The 21,962-nt window shown below is 33.5% G+C and overlaps 1 protein-coding gene across 3 annotated transcripts in view; it reads right to left on the reverse strand.

The window, feature by feature from the left end:
• LOC134852967 (muscarinic acetylcholine receptor M3-like) overlaps nt 1-19,734 on the reverse strand; it is a 71,068-nt gene extending 51,334 nt beyond the window's left edge. The window contains exon 1 of one of the 3 annotated variants that reach the window (XM_063868920.1): nt 19,605-19,734. The gene's annotated coding sequence lies outside the window, so the exon portion shown is untranslated. The remainder of the gene's footprint in view (nt 1-19,604) is intronic. The other 2 variants (XM_063868895.1, XM_063868869.1) reach the window with 2 other exon arrangements.
• Nucleotides 19,735-21,962: the final 2,228 nt, after the last annotated feature.

Raw genomic sequence — 21,962 nt, forward strand, 5'->3', positions numbered from 1 at the left:
AAACAAAAGTTTTTCATCACATAAAAGGGTGGTCGGAACGATCTGTGTTTTACATTGAACAATCAGTTTTGTTTCCTCATGCGACTCAAATTATAAAAACTTCTACTTAGTATTGACCAGCTAAATTGTATATGTTTTAATCATTTGGTCAAAACTATAAAAGAACAATAAAATAGCAGTTCTGACAGCACTTTGCTATGATATACCAGTTGTTAATTGTATATATTGAAGACAAAAAGCTAATTTTGCAGTGTTTCTACTTGATTTTTCACACAAGATTCTATTTTACGGGCTGCTTGTTAGGTTGAAAACTTTGGCACAGCCTCAAAAACTTGCTTTCAATGAAGTATCATTTTTGTGCGTTCAATTGTTATTGTCATAGAATAATAGAGCTGTGTTGCTGTAAACTTTGGAATTAAATTATTGAAATAAGGAAGAAATTTTAACAAAAAAATGAATTGATTGTTTTTCCTACGAACTACAACTTTTTTTATTACGGTAAAAAAAATTATGTGTAAAGATTGTTTTTGTCGCCCTCAAACATGCAGAATGTTTTCTTTCGTTACTATAAGTTTTTTTTGGTAAATATGTTCTTTCTAAGCATTCAAATTATTTGCAAACTTTTTTCGTTGAATTCAACTTCGTTAGACTTTTCCGATCTTGTTTAATTTTTGAATTCAACGTTAAGTTTGTTCTTAATTTGGATGTTGATGTTCAATTGGAGTCTTGGTTTTGAAATTGGAGTCTTGGTTTTGCGTCTTGGTTTCTTTGTGCTTGTGGTGCTTATTAATTAGAAAACAAATGATTTCTCAACCATCGTCGACGCATTTTTTGCTGAGAAATTCTCAAATATGCCCTAAGATCAAATTTGAACGCCAATTCACCAGTAATTATTTCTCATGATTTTTTGGTAATTTCAAAATTGAGCAAAAAAAATGAAAATTTTTCTTTAAGGCGTAGCAAATGCGGCGGAACAATCTGGCTCAGAAATCATTCAAAGTTAATTCAGACACAATGAAGTAGTTGCAAATTATATAATTCTGCAAATTAAATAAGTTATGAGTGGAGGATGCATGAAAAGATCAATTGGTTTTTTCCTTATTTTAAATTTTATCAATAATGGGAAACTTTTTTCTTCTGACTCATAAAACTTGGCCTGCAAAGAGCTGTCATATTCACTATTTAAATTTTTTTTTAAAAGAAGCAAGGAAGATTGAGCCACAGTTTAAAAATCATAAACTGCATCTAGTGCGACCATTTCTGTTTTGTTGCATCTCATTTTTGTACGATTACGAGCGCCAATTGATTCGAAGTTTATGCAACGGTCGAAATTGATAAACGATTACAAAAAGCGCCATTGCCATATTAGTGAGTTCAAGTCCGGGGTGGCTTTCGGCTTTCTCATAGAGTAATTTCGGATAAGGTACACCGTGTATTCGTCACGCTATCTTATTTTCGGCCGGATAGATTCGAGCAACTTCTTAGTCTAATACCGATGCTAATCCTACTCTTATAATTCTTAGTCTCAATAGATTTAGTATATACTGGTTTTGTTGCGAGGTTAGAATCAAGAAAGGGCAACTGTTTGCCAAGTTAAATTTAATCTTCTCTGGCTGAAACTATAAATAGTTTCAGCTTTAAAATTTGTTGTTAATTTTAGTCATGGATCATGACTAGTTAGTTCTAAGTATTTTACAGTGATAATTATCAAGAATATAATTGGATATAATAAGTACTTGTTATGAGCTGGTTCCATTATGCTGGATGTTGAAAAATCGTTCAAACTTAAAACTCAAGGCGAAAGTATATATGATGTTGTTGTTCTCCCATTATTTTAATATTTGAAATTTTAATCAACATTTTCTCAAAGAGCGTTGCATTATTGTACAACGGAGCGGATTAAGGGGGGAGGGAGGTTTCTTTCTGCAGTGACTTGACAGCCAGACTACCCAAAGGATCACCCTTTTGTACTATTCTAAGGACTCCAGTTTTGGCTGTCTGGCCCTATTATTTCTCTGAAGGCGCCTTTGGCGCCTGCTTATACTATTTTTGAGGAGGGAGCGCGCGCCGAAAAAACACAATTTTTTTCGCTAAAGCTGTCAAAAATTGGCCTGCTTTTTCAGACTTTTGCCAGCAAATACCCTTTGTTATTGTTGATCCATTTTGCTGGCCCAAGTGTAAGAAATAGGAATGTTGAAATTAAAAAGTATCTGAATGCAACAAAAAAGCGTCAAAAAAGCGTCTTAAAAAGCGTCTTAAAAGCGTCGCAACAAAAGAGTGTTTAAGGGTTGATGTTCCATGAAAAGGTCGAATAAGCGAAAAACAACCCATGAAAAAGACGAATATTCATTCCTCTTAAAAATTGCCGAAAACTTTCTCGTTCTAAGTCTTAGATAAGGTGGCAAACTGAAAACTTTCCTTCGGAATTAACATGACATGAGCGGAGGTTTTTAGCTTTTTACTCCAAAAATATGAAACTTCCAAGTAGAAAAAAATTTTATGAATAAGGTTATTATTCCGCCCAATTATTAGATAATTTAATCTTTTCTCAATTATTCTTATCTCAAGATATTCAAAAACAAAAGTATGATAAAAAGCATTAGAAAATAGTGTCCAAGTATTAAGTTGAAACGTAAAATGCGACAAATAATAACAAAATAAAACTCGCAAAAAAGACAACTCATATTTAAGAAATTTACTGTAAATGCCAGCTTGATACAGTAAAATTAGATCGGGTTATTGACCTAGAACGTGCCCACCTTTGATATTAACAAAAAATGAAATCTAAACTTGCGAGTTGTTGATTTCCTATAAGTTTGCGAGGTGTTTTTTGTCATGATCTGTCTTGCGTTGCGAGTTATCGCGGTACCAGCTGGAATTGGCAATATTTTAATTTTAATAATATTTTAGTTAAGACCAATTCTCAAGAGTTAAGACCATTTCTGTCCTTGACGGAAAGAACCAACATACGAGATGTACAGCTCATTATGCCGAACCGCTGTTGAGGCCCTGCTTAAAAACTAGATGCAATTTTTTTGGGTTTTTTGTGGGCTGGGTAATGTTGCCTTACCCTCAAGCAACGAGCACGGATCATGGTGGGCCTCGAACATCCGACCTTTAGATTGAGAGACGGAGACGTAACCACTCCCCGAACCTGTAGGTGTTAAACTCCGAACCTCGAAAGAAAGAACAACCTGTAGGTGTTAAATTGCATTTATCGAGAAAGTGTAAAAGATAGCAGCAAAAAAAATGGTAATATTCACGATCCAAGCAAATTGTATCAGAAAATATTTTTGTGGTCCCCGACTTTTTTTATTTTCCGACTTTCAAAGAAAAAGGGGAGTATATTTGCCCTGGTTTGTTTTTCAAATTTCAGACCAATGTACAAAAATCGACAGATTATGCGTATCGATCCGGAATCTTTTGAATTGCCAAGCGAGTATGGTTCCACTAGACTAAAATGCGTAAGGCATCATGGCTAGCAACAATTTTGATAGTTTCAATAGGCGATTTTTTTATGCTGGCAAAGTTTTGCACTTATAATTGTTCGCACTTTTAGTAAATGTGCCCACTTTTAGTGCCCAATTAAAAATTATCATAATAATTCTACTCAAATCTCAATTAGTGAATTCGATACTGACGTACAAATATATGGTTTGGAGAAAAGCCCTAAGAAGGTTCTAAATAAGGGGAAATTGCAAAAAAAGGATATCAAAAAATCGAATAACCTTCCACGCAATTCACAATTCCACGCATTTCATGAAAACGCTTCTAGGAGACCTCGCTGTTGACATGAACATGTTTCCGCGAATTCTTTTAGAAACCGTACGACCTATCGAGTGTTCCAGGGACGTTCTAGCGGTATTTTAGTTTTATACCCTGCAGACAACACCGTCCAAAATGAAAAACAAAATAAATTGAATTCTGCGCAAAAAAATACAAATCATTCCAAAATTTTTTACTAATTGTTTTCAATGTCTCTAGGGGCAAAATAAATTTTTTAAAAAGAATTATAATATCCTGCCAAAAGTCGCAATTCCCATAGAACTTCAGTCAACTCTAAAGGGGGCAGGGTTTGTTGGCCCAGGACTTGAGTACTCTGAAAAACTTTTATTTTTCACCATTTAGTCAACCCATGACATTATTGAGCGATTTTTGGCACATTGAAAAAATGCCCTCCCCTCCGTTGTTTTAGCAAGTTTACACTGTGCCTGCTGTTTTGAACAACTGCTATCTCCCAATCTTTTTTCAGAGTAATGTTTTTATGCGAGCAAATTATTCACACTCATAATAAATTATGATCAAATATAACCGATCATTTCAAAACTTCTCAAATGTCGACACTTGCCTTCGATATGGACAGTACAAAATTTCATAGTTTGCAAAAAAGCCCTATAAAGGTCCTAAATTTAAAAACATGCAACAAAGGATATCAAAAACTCTTAAAAACTTCCAAAACTTTCAAAACAGCTATCTAATTTTGAAGCTGCAAGCTTTTCTACTTAATTGTGATTTGTAACATCCAAGACAATTCTTCGATTTTTTGCTGTCTTTTATTTAAGCTTTTTTACTTAACTGTGATCTGTACGGACCTAAAACATCAAAAAATGGTTTTGATTTTTTGCTGACTATTGTTTCTTTCACATTCATTTTAAAAGAAGTTATAAATTTTTTTTGAGTTTTATACGAGATTTCTCTTTTGCTAGTTGTCTTGTTCTTCAAAAACTGAGTTGTTCCTCTTGCAAATTGTCGCTGCAAGAAAAAATTTATATGTGCATCAAATTGGGCAGATTATATTACAAGATAAAACTCATCAAAATTAAACTAAATAAAAAACTGAATGGGTGGTAGAAGCTTTAGTTTATTATTCATTGGATAAGGTTCTCAACATTTTGCTTCGAAGTTGTAATCAAAGTATTTTATCGTCCAAGTGTTCGATTTTTTTTTGTATTCACTTGATATTAACTTAAAACAATGAACAATTTTATTTTAGGCTGCTGTTAAAACTTTCAACGAAATTTGAAAAAAATAATAAAACGTCACTAAATCTACTTTTACTTGAGCAGTTATGATACTTTAACGAATATCAAATAATTTTGTCTTGTTTTTGTGTAGGTTAGGAAAAAACACAAGACAAGAAACTATGTTCTTTTGTTTCTATTTTTCTATACGGGAGGCACTAAGAATTTTTCTATACGAGAGGAACTAAAATTTTCTCGAGGGGGGGGCAATTTTTTTTTAAAATTGAGAAAATTCGTCAACTTCTTTTAGGCCGACCAAATTGATTTTCTGGGCTTTCTTAAATCTCTATAGAGACCCATTTCTTAACAAATTTTCTGCCCTGCAGGCAAATTTTTGGAAAACAGGCAAAAAAGACGTTTATAGGCATTTTTTTGCCCCTACCTTCAAAATTACTATAATTTGGCTCCACAGGTCAGCCAAAAAAAGATATCTCAAAATAGTTTAAAACACTTTTTGGGTCGGCAGGGGTTTGAATCCCTGAGAGAGGGCCCTAAATCCGCTGGTGATTCTATATATTTTTTATTTGGATAAATGGTCTAAAGATTAACCATTCAGGTCTAGATAAGATTGTACTCAATAGAAAGTTCTCAGCGGCGCTTCAACACGTTGAATTACATTCTGTGCTAGCTCCAGTTGGTGCTCTTTCAATGATAATTTTTCTATGTTGTCTGAGTATTGCTTAACTTGGAACAAAGTTATCTTTATGTATTATTTTATATACAAGTCGGAAATTGATTCTCGGGTGCACAGATTTTTCGAAAAAGGCTCCATGGTTTGAAAAGAATTGTTCAAAAACGGTTGATGGATAGAGGGATTTTCAAAAGTTATGGTCAGAAAAGGATGCATAAATGAGAAATGGGGCTGATTCATATATGGGGAAGGGAGGTTGTGAAGGGAGGAAACAATGAAAAAGCGGAACAACTCTGTCTGACTTTTTTCTCACATTCAAAATTTTAATTTTTCTGAGCGGAACGGTCGGAATGATGAGCAAAAAAAAACGGAATAGTCATAAGCATCGAAAAGTTTCTATTAAAGCGTTTGCATGGATTACTTTTTTCTCAAGCTCCTGGCTCTTCCGCTCCAAATTGGCCAAGGAGTCATCATAATTGAACTGAAACGTCTGATTTTTGCCATATTGGCATTGAGAAAAAATTGCCAAAAAAATCGACCCGCATCATTGCTCTAAATGGAAGGCAAATATCACTCACCAAATTCGTCCTAATTGAGGCAAAAAGCTCAGCTGTGCAAATTAGATCGGATACAAATTAACGGTGGTAAATTTTCTCAAATGATCTAAGTAATCATAGGTGAACACTTGCAGTTGTGTTTTATGGGGTTTTGATATGCGCACAGCCGCTGCCCCAAAGAGTAATATGGATTTCTTAAAATGTCAGTTTTAAGTAACAAACAGACGAACTCAAAGCCACAAGAGTCAATAAACAGACACTTTTAATTCATTATGAAAAACATCGAATTACTCGTGTACTTTGGTAGACTCTTCGGTGAAAATAATCTGAATCTTAATTTTGGCACTTAGATTAAAACTTAGCAGTAAAAAAAAAGTGGTTTGACTTTTTTTTTCAATCTGAGAGTTGTTGACTTGTGGTTTTCGGCCAACTGGCGGCTTATTTGATTAAAAATATTGGGAACCATTTTTCTATTTTGGGATCATTTGACAGCATTTTAATCAAAATCACGCAAGTCTCTATATACAAATATACTTCTGTTTTGTAAGCGATTTGTCTCCACCCTATATTCCAGAGCTCACTAAAGTGACGGACGGGCAAAATGGGGCTAGACTGCAATTTAACATAAATTTGCACCGGCTGGACTTTTTGGAATATTCCATTTTATTCCACTTTTTATCACTGATAGCTAACTTAATGGTTGTCACTTAGGGCCTGAATCAAAAGACCTTAAATAATAGTTATTTCCGAAATAGAGAGCTAAGATGAAATTCTTCAAAAAAAAGAGGAATTTTAAAAATGGTGAACTGATACTGTCAAAATATACGATTAGTATTCACCATACATAACATTTAAAGCCCATTTAGAGTTCTTTCTTTAGTCCGGCAAGAATCCCAAGTTCATTTTAATAGATGTCTTAATAAATCCCCATGTTCGTTTTATCCACTCATAAAAAGCAGCTCTTTTAGAGCAAAAAGTAATATGGTAAGAAATGGTTTTTTTCTCGATAAATAAATTCAATGGACAGAAATTAAGTGGGTGTAAGCTTCCATAAATGAGACCGCCCATGCCATGATTGCAATCTACGGGTTTAAAAATTACAAAAGCGCCTATACTCTTATCAAAAACGTTAGAAAATGTTAAAATTCCTTTTCAATTAATTAGACGAAGAGGATGACAGCAATGCATCACAGCAATCTATCAATTTTTTAAGCGAATAGCTCCTATAGCGGTCTTCAGTTTCTTTGTGGAAGTCACTTAATTGAATGACAGAACAAATTAATTTTTCCATTCATCATTTAGGGAAACAATTATGTATCGACACTGCGATACATCGGATGTTAGGTGATTTAGGTAAAAAAAATATATGCATTCATAATCCCAGCGTCGCATATTAGATGTTCTTTAACTTTGATATATTGTAGTTTGAAGTTTGAATTATTTATTCAGCAAATATAACTAACAAGCATCAGTCATAAGATACTCACAGGGATCGACTCACGGGCTCTAAGGCCCCTCGAGGAGACGTCCCATAAGGTAGACTTTTACAGAAGAAGTTGAGGAGAAAAAAAAGGCAGGAATTAGATCACTTGTCAAATATCAGGTGAAGGAGTTCAAAATTATCTGAGACAAAAATACGTTTAGTGTTTTGTACATATGAGTTCAATTGAGATTTTGACATATCTTTCAAGTTCTCTGGAAAAAGATTATTAGCCGAAAAAAATTGTAAAACTTGAGCACTTTAACGCTAACTGATTGCAATAAGCAGCAAGATCTAGCAGATTTTGAACGTAGCATTCTCAAGCTACGGGCACGAGTTTGCCTACAGTTATTTAGTTGATTAAAATCCAGAAATTTTAATGGCGATTTACCAAGTATTTGATAAATAACTTCTTTAAAAACAGTATCTAGAAACAATTCAAAAACGGTATCATTATTATATTCTGAAAACTTTTACGTAATGTGATCAAATTTGCGCCTAAAGAAACTGGTTCTAAGAATTCACTTTTGCATCAAAAGAATTTTGTTTAAATTTGTCTTGGACGCACATCCATAAACTAAGATGCTGTATGATATTAAAGGTTTTGCATAAACTTGATAAAACTTAAGAAGAAATGTTCTAGAAAAAACTTTTTCTTGCTTTATAGAGAATTCCATTAAATTTAGCTAAATTTTTACAAACATGATCTATGTGTTGCTTAAAACAGAGCTTATTATCTACCGCAACCCTAAGATACTTGAAGGAGTTCACAACATTATATTTCTGATTCACCAAAGATATTTCCGATTCTTTTGAACTCCTTCCGAATTTGGATACTTGCGTTTTATCAATATTGATGGTTAGTCTATTATTTGTGCACCAATTTTCTATCGATTTAAGGTCCTGATTAAAATTTTTATCAATCGAATTGTTTTTGCACGTAGTAAGAATCGTTGTATCATCAGCAAACAGACAAATTGAGTTTTCCTTTACTTTCTTAGGCATGTCGTTATTATAGAGTAAAAACAGCAGTGGACCTAAGACAGATCCTTGGGGTAATCCGAACGTAATATTCTTTAGTTGAGAGTTTTTTCCACAAAAAGATACATTCTGTTTACGATTGGTTAAATACGACTGCCGAAAAGTGTTTGTTATACCGCGGAGCCTATAGAGATCTAATTTGGTTAGTAAATTGGAGTGATCAATTGTGTCAAAAGCCTTTTTAAGATCTACAAAACCCCCTAATCCAGATTTTTTATCATCTATACAGTGACGCATTATTTCGATTGCAGAATTTATTGCATGCACACAAGAATATCTGCGACGGAACCCAAACTGTTCAGGCACCAAACGCTTGCTTTTGATATAAATTTAATAATGCGAATGTGTATTATTTTTTCAAAAATTTTGCTGAAAGTACTCAGCAAACTTATGGGTCCAAAACTGTTTGGCTCTGTTTATTTTCCCGTTTTATAAAATGGTAGTACTTTTGCAATATTACAAATGTCTGAAAAAACGCCTGCATTAAAACATTGATTGAAGCAGAAATTTAAAAATGGCAATGTTTTTGGTGCACAAAACTTGACCATCCTATTATTGATGCCATCATGACCGTCCGACGTTTTGTTTTTGAGTTTTTCTATAGCAATAGAAACTTCTGACTCATCAAATGGACAAAAGAAAAAAAGATTTTTCATTTGCTTCTATGTCTGCAGTAGTAAAATTACAAGGTATATCGGTTGCAAGGCTTTGACCTACTTGCACAAAAGAGTTGTTGAAATCATCAACATCAATTTAACTACCAACCGAAGAAGTTTTTCCGAAACATTCTCTAAAAGCGTTGAAAAGACTTTCTGCATTGCTTTGCAAGTTGATTTTTCTATCATAGTAGTTTCTCCTGGTATTACGCATCAACCGGTTGACTAATTTATACTGAGTTTTATAGTTGGATTTTTTTCTTCGGTTGAATTGTTAATCAGAAGCAAATGAAGTTTTCTAAATTGTCTTTTCAAATCAAGAGTTACCCAATTCTTTTTTGTTCCGGGTGACAGTTTTTTAGGAGAATAAATATTACAAGTATCTACCAATATTCTAGCAATTATTTCTAGAAAAAAAGTATCCAGGTTTTCAAAAGCTTTTGATAAGCGATGATTGAGTAGAAAAAGCAGTTTACATGCCGTAGTCTCCTCCAATAAACATTTGAAATCTCGATACTTTCTAGGAGCATTAATATCAAAATGCCTTTCTAGATCAGTGTTAAGCAGCAGGGCGTAGTGATCACTGATAGTGCATTTCAATATTGATACCTCGTGATGCATCTTTGCAAAAATATGATCGATACATGATGAGCTATGGGTAGTTTCTCTAGTGGGTTCTTCGTTTAACAACTTCAAACCGAATGATAGGAGTAAGTTTTTATAGTCAACTAAAAAAGAGGAATTTTTTCAAAATATCGACATTAAGATCACCACAAAATAATATTTCTTCTTTGATCTGAGATACATCATGAAGTAGGGAATCCAAATTCAACAAAAAAGTTTCCCGATTCATTGATGATGCTTTGTATAATACGCAAAAGTGCTTTTTCGAATGATCATTTTCAACAGTTATCATTAGATTTTCAATATCATTATCAAAGTTTTTTGAAGAAGCCGTTAAATCATTTTTAACAAAGCAAGCAATACCCCCTCCCTTTTTACCAACCCTATTTTTGGGTATGATTGTCTGATAGCCATCAATGCTGTAAAGTCCTATTAGATCATTATCAGTAAGCCATGTTTCACATAAAGCTATCAATGCTGGAGCATTTTTTAGTCTGTCTAACTCCACTTTCAATAGATCATGATGGCATCTAAGTGATTGTATATTGAGAAAGAAGAGATAATCTTTCTCAAGTATTCCACCTTTTTCCCTGTAGTCTAATAACTCTTCGTTTGAGCCACAGAAAGAATCAAGCATTACTAACTCACTGATCTAGAAGCTTCACTTGAAAAACTACTGTAGCAATATTTGAAATCGGCAGCTTTCGAATGATGTTTTCTTTAATTTTGTAAGATATTGATTCAAATCTTCAAAAATATCATATCTGGCTCCTCTTCTTCCGGTTTATGTACCAAAAAAAAACAAAAGCTTCAGAGCAAAAAACGAACAAATGAAACTATCCAAGAGATCTTTTTTGAAATTTTTAGCTTGCTTATTTGTTGTATTTTCAATTTTAGCCAATTTTACCGAAATAAAAACCTCAAAGAACATAGAAAGAACATCAACTAAGAACTGCTTATTGAATTATTGAATTCATTGGAAAAAACGCATCGAAAAAATCATTTAAACATTTGCGTCATTTGAACGTCATTTGAACATTTGCAATTGAAAGTACTTGGTTGTAGAAATAAATGAAAAGCTCAAAAAAATTTACCATTTCAAATATAATCAAAAAAATCTATTTCTTGATCTTGAGTGTTCTTTGACTGAAACCCCAAATAATGAATTTCTGTGATGTTTAATTTCGATCATTTTCGAAGAGTGGGCGATCGCTATGGCGTTGAATGGCTTTTTCAGCCCATTTTAGGTACCTGAAAAACTTGTTGAAAATAATGTTATCTTATCAACGCCTTTTTAGCTTTGATTTGGATTTTAAAAACAAAATTTAAAAAGTTGTCCATGTTTTGAGATATTGGGCTTAGTTTTTAAATTTTACAAGCGTACTTAATTGTAACAAACATACTTAACAAGCGTACTTAAAATGATCTTCTAGCTATTATTTTCTGAATTTTTGTTTAATTAACTAATTCAGACTTACTTCATAAACCAAAACAAATAAGAAATAAGGAAAAACAGTCCAACAATTTCAAAAAAACAATTGAAACAAAAAAAACGTGGTCAAAAAAATCTGTGCTATTTTTGCTATTACTGCCAAATTTTTTTTACTGGTACTTGGAACAAAAAATCCAGCGGACATTTTTACGAATGAGATGAGTTTTTTGAATTTGGATTTAAAAGACTTCTTTGTCAACGACATTATTTGACAAAAAAACGCTGTTGAGGAAGTTGTTTAATTGAGAACTAATAAATAGACTAATAGTATTAACCAGCTCTAAACAAAAATTTCATTGTGATACATCGGCTTTCCAGAATACCAGAATAACTTGCTGATTTTATATATTTAAGCTAAAGCTTTTTCAAACCAAAACGTCTGTCAAAACAACCTAATCCGATAACTTCGTTTCTCAGAATAACAACATCCCATATTCTTCAACCGCCTTTGGTGTTTCAATTGACACTTGATTTTTAAAGTTCATTTAAAGCTTTGTCGGATTTACAGACAATTAAATTCGCACCAGAAATCAACGTTTACAAAAAGTGAAACGGAGCTTTTCAATACTTGCGATACAACACGATCATAAAAAGCAGAAGTAAAAAAAATGAAAAATGTTGAGAAAACTTTGTGAACCAAAATTTTCGTATGCCTCGATGAAGGACACCTAGAACCCACTGAAGTTACGTGTTTGAGATTTTTTGACTTTGTCAAAAAGATGCGGGACGAAAGCGTGATTTCAGAAATTGGACTTTGCCCAAAATCTTAGTTGTTTCTCTAATAAAATGAGTAAAACTTTTTGAGATTTTGGAATTTTCCCAAAGACATTAGTATTTGCTTACAAAAAAATAAGGAGAAGCCTCTTCTGCAGGAAAAATTCGCTCAACCGCTTCTTTGATTTAAAATTTTCATCTCAGATTTGATAGGGTAGTTTTTAAAAAGATTCAAAAAGTTTCCAAAAAACGTTCAAATTCAAAAATCTTCTTTCCGGAAACCTTAACTTTTTTGCTAAAAGTAGCTTATGACCGGGGAAAAAGTGTTCCCAAATTTTGGTTTCTTGATTGAAGATCTAACAAGAGAATCGGCAGCGTAATTTTCAAAACTTCCAAAATGTAAAAAAAAACTTCCAAAAAATGGTCAAAGTTTCAAAACTTTTACCTGTTCACTGGTTTAAAGGCAAATCTGTTTTAAAAAAAAAAAATTCAAGCAAATTGTAAAAGCAATCTTTCAATAACATGTTTTGTCGATTGAACCTATGATATCAAATTTGGCAGGATAGTTATCGAGAAATGTCCAAACAACGGTCAACAATCAAAAAGTTGACGTTTCCGACAATCATAGCTTTTTAATCTAAAAATTTTTGATTTTTCCGAGGGCTATGACTTTTTGTTTGAAAAAAATTTGAGCGTAGCTGCGTATGCAAAGGAGTTGCCCATAACTCTTTTTTTGGATTGACCGAAAATTTTCAGATATGGGAGGGTATTTTATGGTAAAATTCATAATAATTAGAAAAAACGCTCAAAACGTCAAAATATTCCCCTACAGGCTTTTTCGAAGACTGTAGACAAAAGCTTAAAGCCAAAACAAGACCAATGGAGTATGTAAGCACACAAGAACTTAGGCGGTTTTTCTATGGATATCCTTTTTTCGAAAGCCGATAAAGGGTTTTTGAGAATTAAGTTACATTTTAAAAAATTGCTATAACAAGTGATGAAATTTTCCAAATCGTCTCAAAGAAAATACAATAATAAATCCCATATATTTTCAATATAACTGTTTTTATCAAACAGGAATTCTCTACAAACATACCAAGCAAGAAATTCCAAAAAAATCAAAGTAGCAACTTCACAAACTCACGAAGTGGAAACAAGGCCACAAATTTTTGAGCAGGCATCAGTTGAGTAAAAAAAAAACTGATTCTGTAAAGAAACATTTACAAGTTTCAAGTCCCCTGAAACTACCCCTTATTAACTAGTACCTACACAGAAGTTAAATTTGAGTATTCATGAAACTGAGCATATCAGCTGCATAGTGATTCAACTGATTTTGCTTAACTAGTTTTTAACCCAAAATTGAAGTCTATATTCCTGTTTGATAACGCTTGCTAATCGCAAGCTTAATTCTTTTGCACTTCAATTAAATTAGAGCGCCTTATTTTTAAAAAGTTTCCAAAAAAGTATGTAAAAAAGTCTACATTCCGATTTGATAACGCTTGCTTACAAGCTTAATTACTAATTGAAATGTTCTGTTAACAAGAGAGTCATTAATTTCAAGGGCTATCAAGTTTAAAGAAGCATAAGTGCTGTTGCTTCGGCTTCAATCATTGATGAGAAATTTAAAAGATATATGACCACAAGGAGCAACAAAGGTTTCCTAAATCATCTTGCTCTCAATGAATTTTTGTGATTTCAGTTTTTTACTCGGTAAACACTCCCCAAATATTTGTTCGAAACAACACCGATATAGTTTTAATTACAATTTTATGAGTTAACCGTTGAAACAATTTTCAAGTTTTCAAAAATAATAATAATATTTTTTATGCTTCTTATTTATGCTTCTTTGATTTAACATCATTTCTTTTGTTTGAATCAGCACAATCAGTATAACAGAGCGTTTTCCGGAAACGATTCGCTTTTTTCAAATCCTTTGAAAATTTTTAAGAAAATCAGCTAAAAGTTTAAATAATTTGTAATTTCTTGTGTTGTTTTGTTTCTTTGATGTAATTAAAGACGTCGTTTTGTCTAGCTTACCTGCATCTGAGAAACTTTCAGAATCAAAAACGTTGTTTAGACTTTACTTTTACTGATCTTTTTTTGCTGTGTAATCATGTCCTTGCATAACTGATTTTAAAGCTTGAGTTGTATTAAGAACACGTTTTAAGTCGTTTCCGAGGCATTTTTTTAAGCGGTTGACTTTTTGGTATCTTTTTTGTAAGCGGTCGCTTTAATTTCTCCACAGAGACAGGAAATGTTCTATTTCTGACTAATTTGCGGGAAATAAATCTAAATGTTTAAAATCCTAGCCGGGGTTGATGTCCTACGATAATTGTCACTAAATCAGAAGTGCAGTTTTTTAATAGCTTTTCAGATAAAATTGAATGGTTATAAACCTTTCTCAGCGATATCTCAGCTAGTTTTGGCTTTTAATTCAGTTGAAACCCTGTTCTCATTGCGAGGCCAAACTGTGCACTGGATAGGCGCACAATTTTGAGTCTGTCTGTTCCTGGATTCCAGAGACAAGTATTTAAACATGTTCCAAAATGTAAGTGGATTCCTTTTACAAGATTTACGTGGATTCCGCGTACATATACTTGTAACGTAAATTTGTCGGCACATTTAATTTGTTGCGGATTCTGAGAATGCTGAGAATGCACAGAACTACTCATACATATATGTAAACGGAATCTGCAAACAAAAGGCGGATTCCACTTACAATTTGCGTATTCCACTTTCAATTTGCGGATTCCACTTACAGCTTGCGGATTCCGCTTACAGTTGCGGATTCCGCAACAGCTCAATTCAACTATACAAATGTCTTATTATTTGTTTGTGGACTCCACAAACTGTTCTAGATTCCGCAAATACGGTTGCGAATTCTTCAAACTCGCCTATTTTTGGAACAACTTTGAATGGTACAGTGTTTTAGGTATTTGTCAGTGGAATCCAAAACAGCAAACAGGATCAGGAAATGTAGCAATGTTGCGGATTCCGCGACAAATCTGATTTGAGCCTGTTGCGGATTCCGCTTACAGTTTGCGGATTCAGCTTACAATTGCGAGTTCCGCAACAGCTCAATTCAACTATAAACATGTCTTATTATTTGTTTGTGGACTCCACAAACTGTTCTGGATTCCGCAAATACGGTTGCGGATTCCGCAAATTCGCCTATTTTTGGAACGACTTTGAATGGTACAGTGTTTTAGGTAACAGCAAAGAAGATCAAGAAATGTAGCAATGTTGCGGATTCCGCGACAAATCTGATTTAGGCCTGTTGCGGAATCCGCTTACAATGCACAGAATGCACAGTTTGGCTTCGTAATGCTAACAATAAAAATATCCTCAGAACTTTTTGAGAGTAATAATAATTTCTAGTCTGAGTCAATACATGAAATCTATACGAAATATTTCAGACTGGAATCTTATAAGCTATCGATACGTCCTTCGCATTATGCCAATTTTGAACAGCCAAATCAGCAAAAATCATCGCCAATTCACCGCTAACAAAAACTGCTGCTATAATTCCGGGCTAATCTTTGCTAGTTAAGTGCAATTATTTGCTATAGTGATAATGAACAATAGCAAAGGGGACAGTAGAACAGTGCCGAAATACAACAGTGCCAAAAATGAAAAAAAGTTCAACAGTGCCGAAAATTGATGATTTTCGGCACTGTTGAACAATAAATTTATTTTCGGCACTGTTGTACTTCGGCACTGTTGTGATGCCTTTAGAGGGGTGTTCAACAGTGCTGAAGTACAAGAGTGCTGGAAATAAATTTATTGTTCAACGATTTTCATTTTTGGCACTGTTGTACTTCGGCACTGCTGAACGCCCCCATTTAAAGATATAGCAATAAATTTTTGGCGCATTTAAAAATATGATTTTCTATCGAAAATCAATTTGAGTTCATGGCTAGAGCAAAATACCGCAGCTAGAAAAATGTTCATATATCTTGTCAAGGTGATCATGTATGATATAGCAAATGCCTGAGTATGAATGGAGGTCAATTTATTCTAAAAGAAGTTTTTTCGTCAACCAATGAGTTAAGCCAAGGATGGTAAAATTGCGAAAATCGTACAAGAAGAGAATACAATTCTATACTTACGTAATCGTAGAAATATTAAAAAGTTCGTAGTTTCAAATTTTACACGATCTGGTCTGCCAAACTGTATAAAAAACGAGGTTTTATTAATTTAGCTAAATACACACTTTTAATTACGGTATAACTAAAAAATTATTATTTTTTTTGGTAGCGCTCGACTTTAATGTTTCATGATAATTATTCTAAAAAACGCAGTAGAACTCTTTTTGTTACATTACAAAAAACAGCTATTTAAATGCCGCAATGAGTTACAGAAAAAAGTTACAGTTAGAAAAATCAATTTTTGGACAGGATACTACAAATCATTGCAAATTGTATTTTTTTACGCTTCTGAAAGCTTGATACATACTTATTTTTGTTAGGTTTACAAAACATGCTCTAATTGAATTTTCCTGATGCCTAATAGTGTAGCAATCTTATCTAAAACTAATATGGTTCTACAAAAACCGTCTCAAGGCAGACAATGCTACATAAAGATAATCGGTCGCTGTGCAAGTAGCACAGAAGCTCCAATCATATTCAAGTAAGAAATTTTTTTTTCGTTTTTTTTTCCCTTCAAATTAGTGTCCAATTTAGTGCGTGGTTTGAAATGAGAACTATGCTATCACGTGTAAATTTAATGAACTAGACATTATTGACAATATTTGTCTTTTAAAACAGAATTACAAACAAATATAAAAAAAAGTTACAAAAAGTATTAAATTTTTGTATTTTTTTTTTGCAATGATACACTAAATGATACATCCAAAACTAGTTTTCTTTATAATAAAATTAAATTTTTCATCCGAAAAATCTAAAGATAAACATTCATGATACAATCTTCACTCAATCGCTTTACTCGCTCGAAACTAGACGAAAATCAAAAAAATTCAGACCGGTTTTTGTCGACAATCGGAAAACGGTTTTTCCATACAATGCGAATCACGACTAGAAGTACTTTATTATCATCTACTCACTCAACCCAGTCCAATGATTTTTTGTGGTATTTGATTTTGCGTAAGAAGCTACAACACCCAAATACAAAAATCCTCCCCATTTTCAATGGTGGGAACATAAACTTGCTTGCTCCGGGGGGCGCCTAAATGCAATACAGTGACTTTACCGACAATTCGTTGAAATCCATATCAATCACCTCTCTACTTTAGGGTTATGTGGTGGGGGCAGGATCCTGGCAACCCTCTAATTATTGTGTTTTACAATTACTGCAAATAATCCAAAAATTATGACCAAAACATGAAAAAAGTTATCAGATAAAATTGAAAATAATTTAAAACTAAAACGATTTCAATGGTGAATAGTTACGCGAAAAACTTGTTTTGATAGTTGCTCCGACTTAATTTGTCGTATACTTCTGAGAACCTATCTATTAGAGGGAATAAATTAGTATTACGCGCTCTCTTAACGCTCTATAAAAAAGGTGGTTGGTCAGTAAATCGATGTATCAGTAATTCGAAAACGAGCAGACTAGATTAGTAAACCAAAAATGCATTATTTGTTTACGTGTTTGAACTGATATTTGTACAAAATGACAATTTTTTTCCTCATAAAAATTGAAAAGTAAAATGAAATAGCAAAACTCTTGGCATAAGCCTCGCAGTTTTAAAATTTTCGCTCTAGCTCAGGGAAAAAAATCTACAAATCATTCGTTCTGTAACTGATGTAAATAATACTTAAATTCATTCACTGACACATCGGTTAGCTGAACGCACTCCATAAAAACATGTTTCTGCAAGCAATTTCTCTGTAAAAAAACAGGCCGAGAATGACGAAATTCAATATTGTATAATATTACCAAAGGCGGAACTCTTTAGTTGCTCAGAGTGTCTTGTCGCTTAAGATGACAGCTAATCACCTCTGAAGAAAAACTGTCCATTTTTTATTTATTCAAAGACTACGTTTTTTTCCCGAACACTATCAAAAATTCTCATAATCTAAAAATTAGATACGCGAAGCTATCAACCTATAAAGCAGCAGAACTTTTATTGCGACGCATCTGGAGAAAACAACTATATACAAACAGGGGCGGATCCATAGGATTACATACAGGGGCGATCCAGGGGGGCGAATCCCTGAGTAAGAAAAACGTTCGCTCCCCCAGCCCCGCCCCCCACTAAATTAGCCCATGTGTACAAAAAAAAACATTTATGAGTGAAATTTGACTTAAAACAAATTGAATGAGCAGTTTAATTCAACCAATCGGCCTCTTTTTAGCGGGTCACTCATTTTTGAAAAAGATGATGTCAGTGCGCACCTGCAATTAGCATGGGTTGATTAGCATGCCAAATGAAAAAGATGTTTTTCACAAGCCGGCGACATCAATATTTATTAATCTAAATTCCAATTCCACTTTGCCGAAAACTTCATTAAGCGAAAATGAATTTCTAATTTCCTTTACAAGTCAATATCAAAGTTTAATTAAAATTTATAAAAATTTCTTTAAATTATCGTATGGTGACATGCGCATATGCTTAATGCTACGCCTTCGTCAAAATACCCGCTCAAGAAATCAAACGGTTCTTCAACTATACCCCAGAGTGGGCTTACAAATTAATTAAAAATTAATTAGGTACCACTCATAAAACTAACAAGGTATGTTTCAAGCTGGAATTAAAATAAAAACCCGTTCCGTCGTGTTCGAGATTTTGTAAAAAGAAGGCAAAAATTAAACACTATCCTTCGAAAGTTAGAAATTTTAATTTAAGTTCTTCTTTAAATCAGCGTGGTCGAAACATTCTGTCCTATTTGCTCAGCAGCCGATTATCTTAGTTGAGCGTGGTTTTCAAAACTTGCACAATCCACAACTATGCAATCTCTCAGATGGGAAACCTAAAAAGCTAAAACAAAAAATTATCCCCAATTCAGGCCAATATATATTATTTTTGAGGAGGATTGCGCGCCAACATTACGCATTTCGTATCTAACTCTTTTTTTAAAAAAATTTTAAAAAAAACTGCGCTTTTGCACTTTTTCCGAAATATGAAAAAAGTACTGCGGTGAAAAATATTGCTCATATTAATGCATTACGAGAGCTGTTAAAATCAAAATGTTTCAACTATTAGAAACATCCTAGAAGTTTTTCACATCTTTCTCGCAAAAATTCTAGATCCGCCCTTAAGTTAGGAACAATAATTAATTGGTGAAATTGGCTGGAAGGAAAATGAAAAAAATGAATAAATATTCTGTTTTTGCCTCGAGTTTCAATTGCAGAAGGCCAATTGCGGAGACAAATAGTCCTTGTTTTGCTCGAAGCAAAACTAAACAAGTTGTCCAAATTTAACTAACCGGTCGAAGCTGAAGAAGAAAGGACTATGTCAGTAAGCAAAATATTTGGCTTCAGGCTACAATTAGAGACACAATTTGTAACATTTGGTGTAAACGGACGAACAAACAGTCCAATGTGTAAAAACTCAAGTGAGCTCAAACTGATATAAATCGCATGGTTTAAGCTTGCAGCCCCCAAAAGATTATAATTAAGGACCAGCAGCGAGTTGTCAAACTACTGGAAGCTCTTTTTAATATTTTCAAATGTACAGTTGCATTACCTGGCGATACAGGTAGTATGTGATGCCTGTCGAAACCTTCGGATCTCTTCAACTACACTCCTCCCTCCATTGCAGGGGCGGATCTTGGATTTTCTCTAGGAGGGGGCGGCTTTTCAAAAATTTTCGGATTTTTTTAGGTCGACCAAATTGATTTTTCGAGCTCTCCCTAAGCACTGTTTAGTCCCTGTTTTGGCCAAATTTTCTGCGCCGCCTCTCCCCCCTCAAAATTAGTCTATATTGGCGCCAAAGGCGCCTTTAGAAAAATTTTAAAGTCGGTCGGTCCCCCCCCCCCCCCCTAAATCCGCCCCTGCCCCATTGCAAAAGGGAGGTTAATTACTTTGTGGTCGTTATTTTTTACCACTGGGGTAAATAGTTAAGAGATCCAAAATCCGCAAATGCTTAACCATTGATTTAGTTTCGTTGGGGTGGTTTTTTTAAATTTCAAACCAGAGGGGGGAGGAAAAAAATAAAAAGGTGCAAACATTTTTAAGCTCACTTCTGTCTCAAACCAACTTTTTTTTGAGTTTCTACAAAATTTAAATTATTTCAAAAATGAACTGAAGTAACATGAAGCAGAATTTTATTACTTTTTAATTAAAAAGTAAGACTAAGACGGAAAGAATAAGAACACAATTCTACCTTCAGACGAGAATTGAAAAGACGAATTAAGAAACTTGCGAGGATACTTTGAAGCTCCTATAAAAATAATGGCGCCACGGTATGAAAAGGAAAATTTAGCCACAACAGATCAGTTAAAAGGGCAGTCAAACGAGACCAAGAGCTTGTCTAGCTCAAATAAAAATCTTTGTTCAACTGATATGAGATAGAAGTATAAAAAATATATTCATCAGATTTAAGGCGGAAATGTTTTGATTTCTATATACAGAATTTTCAGTTAATTAAAAAACCACTCTGTGGGGTTTTCAAAAAATGCATTACTCAAGATATTTAAGTAAATCAATAAGTATATTATGGGCGGGTTTTGTGTTGTGTAATTGAATTTAAAAAAGATTATACGTTTAAATGGAAAAATAAGATTTCACGCGACCATTCAATTGGTTTTATAGTTCCTTTTATGCGGTCTTAGCTCCGAATAAATATTTCACGCTCATCGAGCGGCGAACTTAGATCTTTAACTTGGAAGCGACTTTGATGTTAAATTTTGCAAAAAAATCAAGTTTGTTTGGTAATCTCCAATTTAGGGGTTGTGCTAAGAAATGGGTTGAACTTCTAGAGCAAAATGATAGTTTCTAAAAGCAACATTATCCAGTATTTGATCTAGGCTATATCAAATTGTATAAATGTAAAGTGGGAAAATATTGACATTTGATTTAACATTACAGCTCCCTTAGTCAACTTCAGTCATATAGCTGTAATTCAAAATGCATCCCACTTGTACAAAATTTATTGAATTATAAAAACCAACCTAAGAAGATAACCTAAGGCTATTTCTGTTTTTTAAAAGAACCCAGGGGAATTGAAATTTCCGCTTTTTGAGACTGGGCTTGCTTGTACGCGCACCTTTAAATCGGACAGCCAACTTGACTGCATATCTACATTATAAGGGCATCCATTCGATAAAAATCATCCTAAATTCAACCATGGTTCAAAGGAAGAAATTATCAAAGAGAAGAAAAGGAAGAAAGTATCAATCAAAATGAGTTTTATCTCAGAATTTTACTCAAACAATCAGATATGTCATGTCACTTCTTTAAATCAGTGTGGTCGGAATCTTCTGTGCTATTTGCACAGTAGCCGATTATCTTTGTTGAGCGTAGTTTTCAAAATTTGCACAATCCACAACTATGCTATTTCTCAGTTGGGAAAAAAAAAATTATCACCATTTCAGTTCAATATATTTTAACTTTGAGGAGGATTGCACGCTAAAATTACGCACTTCGGGTCCATTTCAATAAAAAAAGTTTAAAAAGAACTGCGCGCTATTGCACTTTTTCCGAAGTATGAAAAAAGTACTGCGGTGAAAATATAGCTGTAATTAAAGCTTTACAAGAGCTGTTAAAATCAAAATGTTTGAATGATTAGAATCCTCCTAGAAAAGGTTCAAATTTTTCTTCTCGCGAAAATTAAAGATCCGCTT

Source organism: Symsagittifera roscoffensis, chromosome 1 (genome assembly GCF_963678635.1).
Source record: "Symsagittifera roscoffensis chromosome 1, txSymRosc1.1, whole genome shotgun sequence".
In the NCBI taxonomy this organism is placed as follows: Eukaryota; Metazoa; Xenacoelomorpha; order Acoela; family Convolutidae; genus Symsagittifera; species Symsagittifera roscoffensis.